Below are 21235 nucleotides of genomic sequence, written 5' to 3' on the forward strand. Positions count from 1 at the left end.
AACCCGGAAGTACTTAATTGTGGTCTCAGTCCTATTATTTAAATATATAATATAATATCCAAACCAAATTAGCGTGTTAGAAATTCCGCCACACGAGCCGGACTATCAATTCCTTGCTCACAAAAAATAAAAATTCATTTTACATGTAACAGGAACTTCCCTTTTTATTCAGAACCCCTGTTTATATGAATGATTGTTTCTATTTTGCCCAAAAAATCTTACTAACTGCAGTATATATGAACCAATATGTATAGCACGTAAAAAGCTAAATGATGCTGCTCAGGAGTTGTGATAAATTCTAGTTCCGATTCCCAAGGCATAGGGCGACAACGCCTGTATTTATGGACTTGTTAAATATAGACACAAGATTGGGGCGATTTCTTTCAGAAATTTAGATTTAAGACCGTCAAGGCATTGAATGTGTTTATGCTTAGTAAGAGTTTTAGGATACTCATTTGGTGAATAGTGATATAGGGCATTATACGAATAGGTTCATATATAAGTTCTACCTGGAAGAGAATTGTTAATTTGTGAATGTTTCGGGAGGAGTAACGACCTATTGGGCATTGCGGATCTGAGCTTTACATGCAGGGTTCAGATTATTTAGACGACCATGAACGTAGTTTCGCACACCCATGTAACTTCCTTTACCTTACTGATCAGGATATTTTTTTCCAACATTTTTTGGGCGAACACCATACCAAAATAAGGTTAACCCCAATTTTATACTTAAAATATTTTCTTTAAATATGACAAAATTGGAAAGCGTCAATTATCCACACACCTTCTTTAAAAAGTATAATGACTGCTCCCTTTGGAGGTAATGTAAACAAGGCGACGAAAGTGACAGGGTGTCCGTATTAGCTACCTTTGGTGGATTTGTATAATTTCTGTTAAGTTCTGATGAAGTGGGATTATTTAAAGTAAAACCATTTATTACTCGGTATTCATTTCTTCTGAAGAGTGTCATATCGGTCAGATTTTGTCATCAAAACGAACTTACTCATACGTGATATATTTAGAATGATTCTTTTAATATTTCAAAAGTACGACGAAAGTCTGGCATTAGTCACCATTTAAACGAAAAAAGCACAGCCATCTCGGGGAAAAAAATTCGTCAGGTGTGATACAGTATAATTTATGGCATTTTGTTATTTCTATATGTCTACTGACGAAGAAGGAATTTCCATTGAAGTTATTTTTGGACAATCGATAACAAAAAAAACATCTCTTTTTGAAACAATCCGTAACATTTTCGACTTAAATTGCTATAAAAATCAAGAGATCAATCCGTAATGTAAACAGAATCATTGCCCTTCCTGTTTGTAAATATTATAGGACTTAAACACCATGCTTCTTAAAAGCGGATGTCATCAGAGAGTCTTTATCACAATAAAGATAAACGTTAGGGTTTTTACGAAGGATGTACATGTACAGTTGTTTATTAAAGAGGCATCATTTGATAAATGTTGTAAGATAAATTCTTACTTTTTCTGAGTTCGACAGTGTACTTGTCTAAGTCCCATCGTTCTAATCAATAAGTGGATTGTAGCTTAAAATGCACTACTATCTTCTGTGATCATGATGGCACACCATCTTGAAAAGACAATTCCCTATCGAGTACACGACATAGTATATATTAAGTTATCTATACTACACTTTCTAACCTCCATGCTGTTTAACAGCTGTAACTTATAAGAAACTATTTTATTTTATGTTAAAGAAAAATACCCAACCGATACAAAAATACACTTCAAACTGGTGAAAAGTTCATACATGTATTTCGTAGATTATTAATGAAAATTCCACTCGTGTCTTTGTATCTTCTGTATTCAACAAATTTTCCTTTGACATTTCAACCGCCTTTGGTACTCCCTTGAAACTGATCAAAAGTATTCAATAGGCTGGAAGCTTGTCAGAATTCTTCTAAAATGAAAGGTTTCTTTCTGTTTTTGAAGTGTCGGGATTTTCGATGCTTCCATTACAAATCCCAATACACAGTCTTAAAAACATATCAGACCTTTTGGTTGCCCAAGTCAACTCCATCCGTGACATCAATTGTTGTCAGTAATGTAGTACTGTAAATAACATTCGTTGGATGAATATATTGAATTCAACGTGCAACATCCAATTTACAGGACGATTCTAGTATAAGTCATTCTTGGATATATAGAGATGAGCAATTATTCTGTATGTCCTTTTATATGTGTTCGGTGTTGTTGTTACAACACCGAACACTCCCAAGGTAAGTCTCCATTTACCCAATGTACCAAATAAACTGATGATCCATTAATATTTTTACCGTTACTTGTTATTCAAAAATAATATTAGTACATGTATTAACAAAGATAAAACATAGTTCAAAACATGCAATTAAAAGATGTGAAAATACTCACTTTCAGAAGTGAATGCATGCTTTACACATAGCCGTGTAGTAGCGCTATACGCTGTACATACCCTACAATATGTTGCTGCATCATTGGTGCATAGTTCCCTTTATATCATCTGGTGGTGGATTAATATACATTGACGTTGAGTAGTATTGCTGCAGAAATACTACAAGCGCCTTTTTTCTTTAGACGTACATCTGCACATGTTACAAATACGAACACACGAACACCCTCACATCCCTACTTCCTCCGCCAGAATTGTTTGCCTCCAACAACAAGGCTAAATCATGTATGTTTTAAAGGAAAGAGCGTAGCGCCTAAGGGAAGACTCCACAATTTTAGCCCGAGGTAGCTTTCTTGTCGGTAACATGACATAACCGCCATCAGAACATCTCTTATCCGCTTTGGATCATTTACATAAAAATTTCAGGTTGGATGAATACTAATAGCTCATATTTTCTACTTTTTTTTCTGTATTGTTCTTCTGTGACTTCTTATTATCGGTAGATGTACCTGTATTTGTATACTCTGTTGAAACACACATTATACTCCTTTACTGTAGTAGAACTTTGCGTATTGGATACGCTATTGAACCATACATTACTCTCCCTTACTCTAGTAGCCCCTTGCTTATTGGATACTCTATTGAACCATACATTGAATTCCCTAACTAAAGTAGCCCCTTGGGTATCGGATATTTCATTGAACCATACATTGTATTTCATTCGGGGCCGCGGTGGCCGAGTAGTTAAGGTGTCCCGACACTTTATCACTAGCCTTCCACCTCTGGGTTGCGAGTTCGAAACCTACGTGGGGCAGTTGCCAGGTACTGACCGTAGGCCGGCGGTTTTTCTCCAGGTACTCCGGTTTTCTTCCACCTCTAAACCTGGCACGTCATTAAACGACCCTGGCTGTTAATATGACGTTAAACAAAATAAACCAAACCAAAGTATTCCCTTACTGTAATAGCCCCTTTACCTATTGTATACCCAATTGAACCACACATTATACCCCCTAACTCCTATATGTTTGGTTGGTTAGACAACCGAAGTCTGAGTACAGCACTAATATAAATTTAGTTTGTACTCGTTCAAGTTAATATTTCAATAGTAAATGGTGATATGGCTTGAACAGAGCGCCATCCCTCTGGTAAACTGGGCGTATCAGCTGTTGAGTTGAAACCGTGACCGGGTTTGATAATACTACAACTATGTACAAGAAAACGAAATAGCAGTACCAATGTAACTAAATAATGAGAGTTGGTGGCCTGGGTAGATTTACCTCATAGCTTAACAAATCAGGTACTGTTCGATTATTTTTTTCAGAGAGGAAGCTATGCTATCGCCCTCTACCTACGTGTATAGGGGGACAACTCGTAACAGATGCTGCTAATAACTTGGGGCAGCGTACAAGGGGAACTAAATCTCATATGGTAATGTCCCCATCAAAAAGACTGCTGCAAAGTATAAATGAAGTTATTTCAGACATTTAAAGATAAAATATTACTTGATAGATTATACAACCCTGCTGTTTGACTTTATATTTATTATTGAATGCTTAGAAATAGTTGGGAACGGCTTATAATTCTAGCAAATATTCGTATGCCTTTGGTTGGTAACCATTCACTCGGGCAGCCAACAGATAGTTTGCATTTTCACAAATCAAGTTAAGTTCCACGTCACAGTTTAGATTTCCAATACTTTTCTTTAGATGAAATGACAAATTGTAAATCACAATACTTTCAAATGAACATACATTCTCCACCCGAGGCCAGAGTACAACACCTCACTTATGAACATATGTTAGACAACCGAAGCCTGGGTACAACAGCTCAGTCAATTTGAACTTTGTTTGCCCTCATTAAAAATGATTTATTAATAGTAAATGGTGTTGCGGGATGAACCGAGCGCCATCTGGACCGCTCGGTTAAGGAATAACTTGTCTGAGTGGTTCAGCGCCACAACACTAGCCGTAGCCCAGTCTAAGTAAACTAGTAAATCTCTGGGTAAACTGCTGAACCCCATTATGAAAGCATTGAAACTCCCTTTTATAATGATCAGGAAAACAAAACAGCCTATCATTGACAAATGAACTTGATCAGAGTAAAAAACAAAACAAAAAAACAAAGAAAAACACCATTTGGCCAAAATTCGCGGTCAGCATATTTAAGGAAAATAACCTCGTATTCTTTGCACCCTTATCCCAGCTGCATTGTTTACTCGGATTCTAACCTGTTTCATGGCGTCTGTGTTTCCCTTCCTATAGGAACCCCTGGGAAATCTGCGACCATACAATATGGGTTGCTGGCATTAAGGCTTTAATTTTCACTAGGTCTGCCATGATAGTCTCCTTTAGCTGTTTGGCAGGGATAAAACCTACATCTGTAGCACCACTTTTTTTGGAATTACCTCACACTAGCCCAATCCACTTTTGCCCTGTACAGAAGATACTTGACACACTTAGTCTTTGTAAGCCTAGTCGCGGCTATCCGATTACGTACAGCATTGTCAGGAAAGTCCTATTTTTATAGTAGAATCCACAATTATCACTGTGAAGTTACCTGAAAGGCTAACATCGATAATTAGAACACTGACATAGGATTGCCATTCTGAAAAGAAGTATTTATCTTGACCCTATAGTGGCAAAGGAGTGGGCCTGATGTGTTAGAGTGGGTTGGCAGTTATTGCGTCACATTATATAATGGACAAATGCCTTTATTGTCTCGAATTTCCTATAGTAGTAAGGTAGAGGAACACTTTATTCTCAACGATATTTTTTGGTGTCTATATTCAAGTTAAACCTGTTTAACGCACAAACCAACCGATTTGTGTTACGAGGGGGAGTGTTTTTTTAGGCCTTCAATAGCTTTCTTTACCACGAAAGCCGTGAATAGCTTCATATTTTGCACTGATATCCTTGCCCCACTATGGAAGTCTCAGCTGTAGAACTTGAAAAGCCCTTTAATGACATGTGGGCATTACACAATGCTAATTGGTCGATTGGTGGAGGCCACAAATCATCCATGCCTTATTCCCTGCAAGGTGAAATGCCTCTACTCCTCGGTCAAAGACTGAATGGAATTGCTTGCTAAAGAACTATTTAGTTGGTTAGCTTTACGTTAATTTGTAACTGCATGACTCTCATTGATTTTTATGTCTGTTTATTTACTATCACCACTAATGTATGATTGTCTATTCTGGGAAAGATCTTATCATTAACAAGTTCATATCTCCATATCATAAATGCCAAAACGACAGTCCCAGAAAAGTGATATCCTTCAGGATAGTTTCCCAGTGAGGGGGCCATTTATAATTAACCGAACTGTTCCTTAGTGTTGTCCCCACCCAGGTCAACTGACCCAGCCCCATCTATACAGTGTTAGAATGTCTTCACTAGCCAATTAAACCTCGTCGTTTAATGATTCTATGAAATGAGTCACATAAACTTGTCTTCGCTCATACCCTGTGTTGTAACTCTAATACGATGATAACGTTTTGCAACTCATCCCATAGCATCAGAGTCGCACAATGAAAGCATTTGTTTGTCTCATTGCCCTGCAATAGCAACTTAGGATTCCAGCAAATGCAAATTCTTTTAACTTTAGTTTGTCCCTACAAACAAAACAAAAAGTAATGTTCTGAGCTCTAATATCTTTTTCGGGGGAATTCACGCCAAGACAAGTCAAGTCCTCACAAACATTTGATAGTGCTGACATTAACTTCTGACAGTCCCCGCTATTGGCCTGTCCGGCAAAGTAAAAAGCATCAGGATAATGATCCAATGTCTCTAACTAGCTTCTCTGAGCTACCGCCCATTGCAAAAATGTAGATTTTTTTCCAAATATGCTACGTGATTTTAAGCATCCAAATGGACGCAATATGCCAATAAAAAGCATGAATGCAACTTGTAGCCTAATCAGTCATAATTCCATGGGTTTATTTGTAATAATCTAAAGGCAGACTTGATATCCATTTGTTCTATCAGTGTCCTTTCCTAGACAACTTATGATTTCAATGACTTTGTCAAAGTTAGTATACTGAACAGTACCAAAACCACGCATTTCCCCATTTCCCATGCACCATCGCTCTTTGACAATAAACCAATAGGTGAATCCTCAAGTTTGATATTGGCTTCTCACTAAATGGAGCTGCTGATCGCCAAAATCTAATTTCAGAATGTAATGTTTTCCTATAAAATATTTGGATGTTAGTTTGATAAACAAGGTTGTTACACAATTATAGATTGGGTCAGAGCACTTCACCCTAAAACTTTTAGCAAAACCTGTTATCAAATGATATGCTTACTCCCTATCAGAATATTTTTCAAGCATTTTTCAAAAATCTTCACATCTATCGACGTATTCCCTATTTGGTGTTTGCTTACTTAGATATGTACCTATATGAACACTGCATGGGCATATCATTTTCTTTGTCTTTTTTATTGTCTACTTTACATATCGACATCTGTAAACTTCTTCTGATTATTAGATTTATTGCCTTAAAATAGTTTGCCCTGGGTATTGGAGGGACCTAAATTGGGAATGACTCGGCCCTGTGGCCTCGGGTTACCAGTTGAATGCCTAAATATATTTTGTGCAATGCCCGGGGCCCCAAAGTGATTACTATTGCCCGCCCCGAAACATTGACCCAATGGATGCTTCCCCCCACCGTCCAGGCATGAGTTGGAGATGTTCCTTCCTCATTCTATACCGCTCGTATTTTCACTACCCTCCTGACTTGGCCCTGCCTGTCCCGAGCCTAGCATCACGCATATGCTTAGGCAACGCCCCAACCCTTTCTTGGAGAGCGTCTGTATGTATACAGTGAACTTGCAAAGATAAAGACTGCATTCATCCATTTTCTCATTATTTAAAGATTGCGCTTGTTTTGAATTATCAATCAGGATATCCAACTCGATATGTTTGCTATCACTCATTATTTTCTTTACCTTATCCGTGATATTTACCAACAAAAGACTCCATACATTTGTGTATCACTCAACTGATCGATTTCGTCCTAATTGACCCCATTTCCTGAAGCCTGATTACTGACCCAGGGGTAGTTCGCCTGATCTGCCTCATCCTGCAAGTAAGCCCCATCTCCCGGCTCCTGTTGACTTACCTGACCCTGTCCTGAGTGAATGAAATCGTCTCCTGGATCCTAAAGCCCAAGACCTCGTTGCTATACGTTTTCCTTTGGCTTTAGGCATATTAAATGAGGTTCAACAATCGCACAATGGCCGCCATCTCCCAGCTGCCCTACAGTATTGGTTGTTTTGTTTTTGTTTTTTTTCCTCGCTTTACTTTAACGCCCAAATCGCCTTTTTACATAAGCATGCATTGAAATCAAGTCTTTGTCATCTGTTAAATAAAATGAACCTAATAAACCTGTTAAAATATGAAAATATGCAGATTTATATCATAGCTAAACAAATTACAAACCATTCGCTTGGATTTTTCTTCAGAGAGGAAGCTATGCTATCGCCCTCTACTTGCGTGTATAGGGGGCATAACTCATAATAGAAACGAATGCTAACTTAGGGCAGCGTACTAGGGGAACTAACTCTTAAACTTAAAACACCAAAGAAAGCATATTTATGGCGAACTTTGGTATACATATATGAAGTTACTGTAGTAGCCTCTTACGTATTGGATACTCTATTCGACCATTCATTGCACTCCCTTACTGTAGTAGCCCCTCACATATCGGATACTCTATTGAACCATACATTGTTCTCCCTTACTGTAGTAGGCCCTCACATATCGGATACTCTATTGAACCATACATTGTTCTCCCTTACTGTAGTAGCCCCTTACGTATTGTACACTCTATTGGACCATACATTGCACTCCCTTACTGTAGTAGCCCCTGACGTATTGGGAACTCTATTTAACCATACATTGTACTCCCTTACTGTAGTAGCCCCTAAGTATCGGATACTCTATTGAACCATACATTGTACTCTATAACTGTAGTAGTCCCTTACGTATCATATACTCTATTGGACCATACATTGTACTCCCTTACTGTAGTAGCCCCTTACGTATCATATACTCTATTGGACCATACATTGTTCTCCCTTACTGTAGTAGCCCCTTACGTATTGGATACTATATTCAACCATACATTGTACACCTTTACTGTAGCAGTCCCTTACATATTAGATACTCTATTGTTTATTCGTAGTCTTATCAGCTGTTATAATAGCATGGAAGTCAAAGGTTGATATTTATGCCATGTTAAGAAAACCACGTATATATCTATAATAGTTTTATTTGTTTTGTTTTTTTATTAAAAAAAAACGCTTGTAATACTTTTACATGCAGTGATAGAGACAACATATTACATATTGTAAGCATTAAAAAATCAAAACCATAAACGAAGCATTTAATTACATCCAGTAGAAAATCTATTGAATCCTTTTGCATGAGGTCAATTCCAGGTATCGACCAAATTTAAAGTCTACAATTGTTCCATCATAAAGGATCGATTGACAATTTTGTTGCTTGCATGGACTGATGAAGTGAACTGAAAAGTAGTTCATGTAACATTTGTGAGGTTCACTTCCCTGTTAGCCTATGCAAGCAACAACATTGACAATCAATTTTTATACTTACTTTAACCGATTCAAAATTCTCGACTCCAGATTGTAAATTCAGTAGACATGATACAAGTATAAGATAAGTGCGTCTCTTTGTAATATTGTACAAGATATTCCACATGTATTCACACTTGCAGAACAGCTGCCAGTCAACTACTCTCGTCACCATATTGACAAAAAGCGAAAATCTTTAGATTATTTGAATGCTGATATATCTGGTTGTGACATTTCAGGACAAAAATGCTCATGTACAACAAATAGTATGCTTTTATGGTAAATAATTTCCCGTAAATACATATATGTGCAGTTGTGGTATATTGCATTATCATCTATATACAACAATATACCAACCACTGAATACATAAAACAAAATTATTTCCTCTGATGAAAATGAGAAAAACTTGAGAACGACTTGAGAGCAACATGATATGAACTTGAGAAGAACTTCTGCTGTGACGCTTCTGCTGAAGAAAAGACGAATTAGAGTGATTGACAGTGACAGACATTGAATAGATTAGCTTTAGAAAATGAACTGAAGTATAGATGAATAAAATTGTACCGTGGATACATCATTTTCTTTCTGTTAGTTACCAGCTGATCCATCGTATCAGCTATAAGCCGTATAACACATACTAAGTTGTACCACTCCGACCAAAAATAGTTCGTTCAGATATCTTTAATTTTTTTTATCAAAAACTCTAACTTATTTGGAAAGAGAAATATAATTTCATACACAAATATGCATTTTTAGAGTAAATTGACATTATCCATATTTTGTTTTTGTTTTATTAAATTCATTGAACGCTAAATGTTACTCCGAACATTGGAATTTCGCCTTGACATATGGAAAGACGGTAGCCCCATCAACATGAGCTTCGTTGCTGTTGGAACTTGTGTAAGTCGACAATGTTATTGTTTAGAATTAAAATTGACTTTCCTTCAAAAAAGTAAATGATGAGTAGTATATAGATGATCGTGAGAACAATTTTCTCAACGCTCGCTCATGAATAAGATCGAGGGGCCACCGCAGGTCGAGCTCACGATGGGAAAAAATGTTCTCATGACAACCACTGAAAAAAAACAGTGTGATAATATATAAGTACAGCATGTGCGTAATTAGGTCACTCGAGGCACAGTTTCGCACATTTAAGTAAGATCTGTGACTCGAGCTACAATACAAAAGATGCTGTCAAATAGGTGAGATATTTTTCAGAGCTCGTGAAAAAAATGTAGCAAAGCTGATTTTAGCCACAGATTAGTGGATGATTGATGTGACAATCTTGAGATATGGGACTTCACTGTCACACGTGCGTTTTGGAGTGTGAATTCTGATTAAAGGTAAGTAGAGAAACGTTAAAGTTTATTTTAAAACTTACAGTAGAGATTCCACCCACCGTAACTTGCCTTCCCTTGTCACATATTTAATATTGGCCACAGGGAAGCCTTACAATAGTGATGTGCCCCTGTGCCTCGCTGAATAGTATTACATGTGTTGCATTAGATACAGTAGATAAAATTAATTCGGTGCTCTCGGGAGCGTCGGTGTCTGTCGGGTCATGTGTGTTTAAGCTGTCTGCACTATAGTCACATTTTATAAGCAGAATAATCAGCTATTTCACTTGTACGTTTACATCAATGTTATAAAATCTAAAACATGAAAGTGCAACTCGGAGATGGTATAAAGCTAGATTGATAATGTAAACGCAGTGAAAATGTGATTTTATATTCATCAAGAAAATATCTATACAAGGAATACATGTAAATGTGTATCTTTCTTAATTAATTTTGATACACGGTGTACTGATAGCCAACATATAAAATTTATCTTCAGAATTTAACAAAATTGGTTTCAGCAGTACGCCTACTAATGTTGTAATTATTACAACATTTTAAAAATTGGAAAAGTGATGGATACTGCAGTCTCTTGCGTTTCATCTTCACTAACATAAATCACACTCACACAGGGTCCATAAGTGGTAAATATCTTCAAAGCATATTGCTGCAGAAATATGGTCGTTTAGCACAAGATCAAAGGGCCTGTTTCCAGAAATGTTAATTCTCCATAGGAGCCTGCCCCCGTATAATTTCTTATCTAGCTCAACTACAGTTTTTTTCTTTTCCGAAGAATAATTTTACAACTTTCCGACACCCAGATTTCATAATGTCAGTGAAAATGTATTTTTATAAAGTTGTCATTTTGAGCATCAAAGACATAAGGTCGTAAATAAAAGAAGGTTATCTCGAAATTGTAATTCGGAACATAGTATAAATTTCTTTTGATAAATATTTCCAAAACATCGTGTTTATTCATAAAACATAAAACAAAAATTTTCTCGGATGAAAATGCACTTGCAGAGACACAATTATGAAGAAAAATGCCATAAAATTGCAATTTTCTCCCGTTATATAGTTTTGGATGCAAATTTCCATCACAAAATCGGATAGAGCTTTACTTGTTTCATATGTGTACCAAAAATCAGCTAATTCCATGTGGTGGAACGTTCTCATATCGCCGCCTGAATGTGGTTGTAAATTGAAAGAAAAGGGGAAATGAGTAACAACCTTGCCTGAAACCCTATTATATAGCTTATTATATACAAAATTGTATATTGAATATCAGAGCGGATATTTTCATGACAGTTTTATGATATCTAACGACTAAATAAACAGTATCGATATAAAGATTTACACTGAGGACACCCTTATACATGAATACTGTTCTATCTCAAGTTGTCCTCTTTTGAATTTTCTGATCGTGTGGCCTTGTACATTTATCCGTATCTTCTTGTCTCTGTCTATACGTTTACGGAATCATTGACTCGGCGCTAGCTATTCTTGTCTCACTTTCCTTGTTTTATTGTCCCATCTCCAAAGCGTTGTGGCTCTGTCAGGGTTGGGACCCTGACTTGTCTCACTGTCTTTGTGCCTGCCGACCACGCCACATCGAATAGATAGATTATCCATATGAAATACTTATTTTGTTCTAGGTAATCAATCAATTCTGCGCTTCTTGGAGGTATTGAATGTGATTTATTATATTGTCTTGTTATTTTGTGTAATTAGTTGTTCGTTATTTATCACACATTTTCGCATAATTGTACCAAACTACTAAGTATTAGCTGTTTACAGCAATCATCGGTGGCTTGCTATTTTGTAACTTTATCGACGCTTCATAAACCAATCGTTATTGTTTCAAGATGGAGGGTAAATGTGTTGGAGAAGGCTGTCAACTATACTTCAAGAAACGTAGTGGCAATAAGAACAGAAGTGCACGCAATGTCAATAGTCCACAATATAAATGGCTCCTAGATACGCTGGTGCAACAAGGATTGATGTCAGCAAAGGAACAAGCACTTATTTGCCAGAAGTGCTACATGAAGTATCTTCGGAACAAAAATCAGCCTGAACCTGAACCCGAGCAGAACCAGAAAATAGAGGAAGAAGACGACTCCCCGTCCCATATCCTGCCGTTGCTGACCCTTCATGATCTTTTGAATGGATCATCTTCACACAAATAGTGCTGTCTCTGTCTTGTTACCTTTGCATTAAATGGAACAAAATCATCAGTCTTACCAAAACGTGCAAGACATCACCTGATCTATTCACACAAACTGTGGTGTCCCATCTCATCCCGCGTCTGCTCCATGCACCTTATTGGTAACGACTTAGATCCGTCTACAGAGGTTGTCCTTGATGGTAGAGGTTCCTTGGAATCTCAGTTACCATCAAAATCGTCCGAAATCATTAATGACCTCCTAGAGGTGTCGAACGTCCTTTCACAGAACCAGTCTGCGTTTACAATAAGCTTTTCTTCTCTTGATGACTCGGCATGCATGGCCTGGACAGGTTGGTCCAAAGATCAGTTCCTCGAAATCCACTCGCACTGTTCCCCATATCTTTCATCTGGTATATATACCAAGACTACACACGATGCTCTATTACTGTTCTGTTCTGAAAACCGACATTTCCTGGAGTCAGTGTTCTTCTCTTTTTGGAATTTCCAAGTCAAGTGTGTCCAAAACTTTCCACTCCATAGTACAGGCATTAGACACATCGATAGTCCCACAATTTCTAGGTCCGGATCACTTGACAAGAGAACAGTTGCTCGGGCACAATACTGTCTTTTCAGAAGCATTTTTGGGAGATAAAGCCACTGCCATATTAGATGGCACCTATATTTATATCCAGAAAAGCTCCAACCAAACGCTCCAGAGAATGTCTCGAAGCCTCTGGCCTCAATGCTAGCATGCCGTCATACCTGAAACCCGGTCAAAGTCAACATTCTGACGTCCAAGCAAATCCTGACAGAAATATCATCAAATCGAGGTGGATTGTGGAATCCTATCATTGTCGTCTGAAACACTGGACGTTCTTCCGAACGCAATTGGTGTCTAACAGCTTTATCAATGTCATCGAGGCTTTGCTTCGAACCGTCACAGCCTGTCTGAATGGTATTAGAGGACCGATCTACCAGCGATCTCCAGAGAGAGGTGCCAAAGATAGGCTAATGGCTGAATGTATGAAGGACCGTTTGACAACACCGAACGGTTTAGCTCAGAGAGTCAAGACAGATCCGGATCTATCTAGACGGGCAAGGTCCGAGTTTGTCAAGATGGATGCATCTTCCGTACTGTTTCCCCGTCTCGATCTCGATTACTTGAGAACCATTACGTGTGGAACGTATCAGATATCTCTGGCTCCTGGTTACATCGCCGAACATTTAAGTGATGACGGAGACTATGAGGTGTGGCTTTACCAGCACTCCCCAGACCTTCTCCGATGTCAAATACATTCTCGACGCAAAAGCCAAACGAACTATAACATTTGGATACGGTTCACCGTTTCACCCGATGATGAGGCCCCAATAAAGGACTACTACTGCCAGTGCCCAGTTGGAGAGAGAACGATGGGAATGTGTGCGCACATCTCCAGTATCTTGTACTACCTTGGGTATTACAGGGCGCTGGAAAACCCTCGACCATTACAACCACAGGTGAAGAAATTCCGACAAAACTTGAAATAGTTTTCCATGCGGCAACGGAGTGCATATGTCGAAAGTATGTTTTGGGCTCGATATGAAAGATCCCCGTTACCATGTGACTAACCAAACTTATAAATATAGGTATTATACAATCGCCCATAGCTATGAACACTCCCGTAAATGCGAAAACAACCAAAATCATAAGGAACACGTTTTGTTTGTTGTTCTGTCTATTTGTCAGCCAATGTCTTCAACAACGGGGACTTGTGAAGTAGCCATCTTGGATTTTTTTATAAAAAAATGTTTCTCTCACTTTTTTTCATATCTGTGTACATATTCTCAACATACCGAGCAAATACTCTCGTGTTTTGTTAATTATCTAAAGAAAGTCGAAAATCGTCAATTCAACCATAGCCTAATTCAACCCAAGATTTGAAAATGTTCCACCACTTACATGTTGATGATTTTTCCTCTCATCAATAGCATATTACGTACTGTTTAAAATGTGTCTAAAATGTTAACATCGAAAATGGCATTTTTGAGATTGTTTCTTCCATAAAACAGCCAAATGGCGCGATGAAAACATGATCTTTTGTCACAATCATGCCATGAATGTATTCTTTACGGTGACCATCATTTGATTAGATTTTCATAATTTTATATTTTACATAACATGCACATTTTATCAACACTCAGCCTCTGAAAGGTACAACTTTGAGGAGCCAAAAAAACAAACCAAGTGACCTAAATCTTTATACTTTATAGATTTGTGACCACAACGGCATGGGCAATGCACCACCAACAGGAAATTTGAATCAGAGAAGGGGCCATTTTGGAAACAGGCCCTTTCTAGTGAACTGCGAAACATATATAGTCATGTGATTATATACATGTATATAGTCCAAGGGCACTTCTCTCTGCACATGCATGCATATCTAGCTAACAATAATAGCAAGTGTAATTTTCGGCGAAAATTGCCTAATGATCAGTTAACAGTTCGTGAGAAGAAACAGGATGCATACATTTGGGAAAGATATGATCTGAATCAAATGGTACTAGGTTGTTGTGTGCATTGCACATGTACCCAATAGCACTCTTCCATATATAGTAACGTGTACATGTGCGCCCAGGGTGTGTGACTAATATTTTGCTATATTTTTAGGCCTGGTTAACGGTTTGGAAAATTCAGTCATCAGCTGCAACCAATTGTTTCAACGTTTTAACCAGAAATTCAGTATTGATAATAAAGCTTACAATGATATGTCATATTGTTTATCTACAAAACTGTTCGACATGTCTATATGTGATCGTTTACGATTCATTTGTGTCTTGATAAAGGGGCACATTGTCTCGGAAATTTGACAATACATTTGCCTGTACTCTCGTTATTACTACATAACCAATTATCTATAGGATTCAGTACATATAATGGTCCATACCGTCGTCATTACTTACTAGATCCTATATGTATGTATAAATTTGATCTGTAACAATGGACATGGACAATAAAGGAACATTGTGTCATGATGAATACATTACAGATCAAATTCCACAGGCACTCCGCTCCCTTTTTTTCAAAACACTAATTATGTAAATTACATTATATTGAAAAAATGTGAGAAAAGCAGCTAGAGATTCCCCATTAAGATGTACACATCAAGTGCGATTTTGTATAGATTTTGCTGGCCGTTTTTGAATATATGTAGATACAAAACTATAACATGAAGATTGTCTTAAGACTAGAAAACATTTCATTATTATATTTTCCTTTATATATAAGATCCAGTTAGAACAATATACAACCGCAAGGAATAGCATGTAGAAAAAAAGAAAACGAAATTAATTAAATATTATAATATATCGTCCTATTTACTCAGCATGTATATTGCGCGCATTCGTGTAGTTATCTTAATATCATATACAAAGAACGAGCACAATATGTAAATAAATAAACAAATCAATTCGACGGAGGCCCTTCATTATGTCCACATATTACTAATTATATTGATATATCTTTAGCTAAATCGTTTTACTTACTTGTTTTACAGCATTCCTAAATACAGACCGGACAGGATCCAACAGCGATTTAATGGCGGTGTTATGATATACTAGCATATATAGGCAGCTGGTTTCACCTCCCTGGCTCTTCTTCTCTCCACCCCCTCCAGTACCACTTAAATCCACCTTTTTATGTTCATTATATTATAACGACCTATGATTAACAATATCGGATATCCATACCAACAGACACCAAGTTATTTACATTTACGTGTGTTGTGAAATGTTAAGGTACATTATGTATGCATACAGGACAAATTATTACAAAATGTGATTTTTTGTACTCGGGCTGGCTTGAGGCACTCGACTTAACGCTGAGAGCCACAAAGCGACGATTTAAAAGAGGTTTCCATAGGGGTAATTTTCATTTTTAATTTTCATTCGAGTCATTTAAATAGAAAACAAGAAAAGCCTCGGATCATCTGCTACTGCGCTGACAAGATCATCTGGCAGGATATCTGGTAAATGGAAACATTTCATAAATCAGCCTCGACACGTTTTTGATATACTGGTTGACTATCGTTTTTTTAGAACATCAAAGATTAAATGTTATTTGTAAATCAATATTTATCAAGATGTTTTTTTTTTTATTTCATTCCACCTTTAGTCATTTTTGTGAAGTATATTTAGTTGATTGCAATATACAATATATATGTGTGAAATTGTTTTCCTTCAGGGAGCCTCAGACATCTGGCCTTACTAAGAACAATATAAAATGAACTCCTTCTCCCAATTACCTATACAATAATATAGACATATTCCAGAGTTAAGAGTTGCCAAATCGTTTCGAAGAACGGAAAAAAATGTTATAAATATAAGAAAAAAATAACAAACAATGTTTATACTGATAAAAAATATATAAAATTACATACACTAAAATCTCATTATTCAGGAAGTCACTCTTAAAAATACTTTATTTGTTTCAATTTACATCCGGAACATTTTTGTATAAACCTTTTCAGCTATTCTACTCCTATATACTACAATAATACTTAACTAAACCTATGTAATTATATTTGTATAAATAATTAATATTTATGTTGTACAGTATTATAGAAATGGCGATTGTACAATACAAGTTAAAACAACATTTGCCCAATCCTTTTCTAATCATTTACAATAAAATATGTTTTAAATAAAAATATGCCATGCCTACTGAAATCACAACTAATTGTATACAAATTTTATCAGTGAAATGAGAGGGGGTGTGGTATGCATTGGTATGATTCGGTCATATTCTTCACTAGCAATATACGTACATACACGGCGGTAAGGTTAAATCTAACATGTGGAACATAAGCGATCGGCAATCTGACAACAGGGAAGTATCCATTTCCGCAAAAGAACAATACATCTGGTTTATATTTCCATACTTAGCTCTCTATCAAATCTCTTTTTTTCATATTTCCGCATTTATGTTATCTTAACATTATACTGCTTGTGTCCTTAACTATTTTAGAGGATCAGGATTTATGTGTAAAGTACTCAATTAATTATTTGCTCTAACAATATGGATTTATTGCTTTACAATAAAAATTGAAAACAAGCTAAATGTACTAGTATATCTATTATTCTTTTTATCGGCGATAATTGACTACCATATGGATATTGTAAATATAGGCAAGCCTGGTTATGTCTAACACTGATAACTCTAAGGCACTGTTTAACATTCAGTTCCACCGGGAACATTATATGGAAAATATACTAAAAAAAAACTGATAAACTCTAAAAAAATTTCACGATGACAATTGTAGGTATCATGCTGTTTTTGCCCAGCGAATCACTCCTTGCCGGCGTATGAATATATTGTTTACATTAACAATCTAGATATATGCCAGTCCCGAGTTGCCCTATAATGTTGTAAATTTTATAACATTGATGTCGGCTGTTTGTTTGCTTATAAAATGTCAGTATAGTGAGGTCAGTCTAAATAAACATGATCTGAAAGACACTGACACGGGGGCACATCACTTCACTTTGGCTCATTTTAAACATGTGACGAAGTAAGACGCAAGTTCCGGTGAGTCAAATCTCTACCATCTCTTTGTGAATCAACATTAACGTTTCTCTACTTACTTTTATCAGAGTGAACATTCCGAAACGCTTATGTGACAATGAAGTATAATTGTCTGTTATTTTTAACTAGTACCTATCTATATATACATATATATATATCCGGTCAGGGCACGAGTCAAAAAGTTGTCTTCCTTCGTCATTTGTGTTACTATGTTATATATCTATTTATTAGCACAATGTATCATATACACTATGTGTTGGTGATCGGCAAATGGAGATTTGAATTTCGTGTCGTAGTTGCATCGAGATAAATATATATGATATATGTACAATTCGTATCTATGTATGTAAATACATTGCGATCCAGGTATTCATATCATCTAATAGACGATTTCCACAATGATCATGTCAGGGTATCGAGTCGACCATCACTGCGCCATTGAAACGTTCTTTTTTAAGAATGCCGATGTGGCGCAGAGGTATAAGCTGTGGGTATTTCTGGCTTGGCGATTAAGTGCCGTAGATCATTAGTTCGAGGCCCGGTCAGGGCACGAGCCAAAAAGTTGTCTTTCTTCATCATTTTTGTTATAATGTTATATATATATTTATATTTATACATTATAAGTAAAAACATACTCACAGTATATATCAAGGTATTCCTGGTAGATCTTACATATTTATCAATTTTGTGCTATTATTGTCATGTAATAGCTATCTGCTGGGAATTAAAACAATCATAATTAATTTCTTATCATATCTTAAGCTCTATATCTAATCTGTACAAAACAAATGCACATTGCAAGACTTAATCAAAGCGCAATATAACATTCTCGAGTGTGGCCCTTACTTATAAATTAAGATAAGTTATAGATGGTAAAGCGCAGTGTTGCCCTTTCGTTGTTGTTCATTATCGTAATACTTCCAGTTTTGCCAGTATGTTAGATCGTGTGAACTGGTGTAGCCTTGAAGAACGGAAAAAGATGCGAGGCTGACTATGCTATATAGAATCCATTATAGAAACTATTACATTACACGAAACACCTACCCCAAATCCTAGGCTAACTAAGCATAGCCAGCAAACTTCTTTTCACAACATCTAATGTCGAACGTCTGTCGGGAGAGAATCCTTCTTTCCTCAATCAAAGGTTAGAACAACATACCTTCTGAAATTATTTCCTGTATAACTTTACTTTCCTTCAAATCAGCTATATCTGCGAATCTATATTAAATCATGCTGCCATTTAAATAGGTAATAAAACTTGTATTACTAGCAACTGTGCGTACAGGTGCATTCAAATAGCACCTCTACAGATATTTATACAAGCACATAAATCACTACTCCAGTAACAGAAGAAACAAGTGTTAGTATGTATCATGGATAACAACGGAACTTGTTTTCGGACATGAAATTTGTTAAACTTTAAGATAGCAGGCAGAGTGGTGTTAGGGGAAATACTTGAACTTAAGGTTTTGGGGCTTTTGCAGAAATCTGCATATTTTGCCTCAAACTCTAATCATTTTCAAAAAAAAATAAATAAATAAATAAATAAAAAAGTAAACAATATCTATTAAGTGCATTTTTTAAGATTAAAATGCGCCTCCATGAGCTATATTTGTGTTATATTATTCACAACCGCCATTGGCATATAAAGGTAAAAACAGAATCAATGTGAATGCTTTTATATATACATATATAGTCAAACAAATGACCCTGTTACGTACTATAGCCACAATGTCATGGTTATTATGTGCAATATATGTGATAAAAATTAGCTAATTGTGTTCTAAGGAAACATGTATTTCTTCGCATGTTTTATCAAAAATAACAAACGGTTTAGCAAATGACATGTCAAAAACTAGGTCCATTGTAAATCATGATTCATAATAACAATTGATCAAGAGACTTCCGTTTAGTTACACCAGGGTAGTGTTTAATGGCTTGCAAAAATATCACTGCATTAATGCTTTCTATATGTTTTAGTAAATGCGGCTAGTGCGCCACTTCAGTGGATAAGCATTGCACTAGGCTCGAGTGTTCAAGTTATGTTGATTTCATGGACTTTAGCAAGATAATATAACTACTTACATAAGTCTGTCAGGCCATTGTAGGCTATTCATCAAAACCACAACATCTAACGATAATTCTCCACAAGCAACAATGATGTACACTGTCTACCTCCAAACCACAATGTTAGTCTCTGTTTACCTCCAAACCACAATGATGTACACTGTCTACCTCCAAACCACAATGATGTACAGTCTATCTTCAAACCACAATGATGTACACTGTCTATCTCCAAACCACAATGATGTACACTGTCTATCTCCAAACCACAATGATGTACACTGTCTATCGTCAAACCACAATGATGTACACTGTCTATCTCCAAACCACAATGATGTACACTGTCTATCTCCAAACCACAATGATGTACACTGTCTATCTCCAAACCACAATGATGTACACTGTCTATCTTCAAACCACAATGATGTACACTGTCTATCTCCAAACCATAATGATGTACACTGTCTATCGTCAAACCACAATGATTTACACTGTCTATCGTCAAACCACAATGATGTACACTGTCTATCTCCAACCCACAATGATGTACAGTCTATCTTCAAACCATAATGATGTACACTGTCTATCTCCAAACCACAATGATGTACACTGTCTATCTTCAAACCACAATGATGTACACCTGTCTATCTCCAAACCACAATGATTTACACTGTCTATCTTCAAACCACAATGATGTACACTGTCTATCTCCAAACCACAATGATGTACAGTCTATCTTCAAACCATAATGATGTACACTGTCTATCTCCAAACCACAATGATGTACACTGTCTATCGTCAAACCACAATGATGTACACTGTCTATCGTCAAACCACAATGATTTACACTGTCTGTCGTCAAACCACAATGATGTACACTGTCTATCTCCAACCCACAATGATGTACACTGTCTATCTTCAAACCACAATGATGTACACTGTCTATCGTCAAACCATAATGATGAACACTGTCTATCTCCAAACCACAATGATGTACACTGTCTATCCCCAAACCACAATGATGTACACTGTCTATCGTCAAACCACAATGATGTACACTGTCTATCTTCAAACCACAATGATGTACACTGTCTATCGTCAAACCACAATGATGTACACTGTCTA

General features: G+C 36.6%; 1 protein-coding gene across 2 annotated transcripts in view; it reads right to left on the reverse strand.

Moving 5' to 3' along the window:
* The window catches only part of LOC117341978, a 30997-nt gene extending 11888 nt beyond the window's left edge, over positions 1–19109 (reverse strand). The window contains exon 1 of one of the 2 annotated variants that reach the window (XM_033903891.1): positions 19091–19109. The gene's annotated coding sequence lies outside the window, so the exon portion shown is untranslated. Of the gene's footprint in view, positions 1–16008; positions 16293–19090 lie in introns of those variants that run through there. The other variant, XM_033903888.1, reaches the window with a different exon arrangement.
* Between the last annotated feature and the right edge of the window lie 2126 nt (positions 19110–21235).

Source organism: Pecten maximus, chromosome 14, assembly GCF_902652985.1.
Source record: "Pecten maximus chromosome 14, xPecMax1.1, whole genome shotgun sequence".
Taxonomy (NCBI): Eukaryota; Metazoa; Mollusca; class Bivalvia; order Pectinida; family Pectinidae; genus Pecten; species Pecten maximus.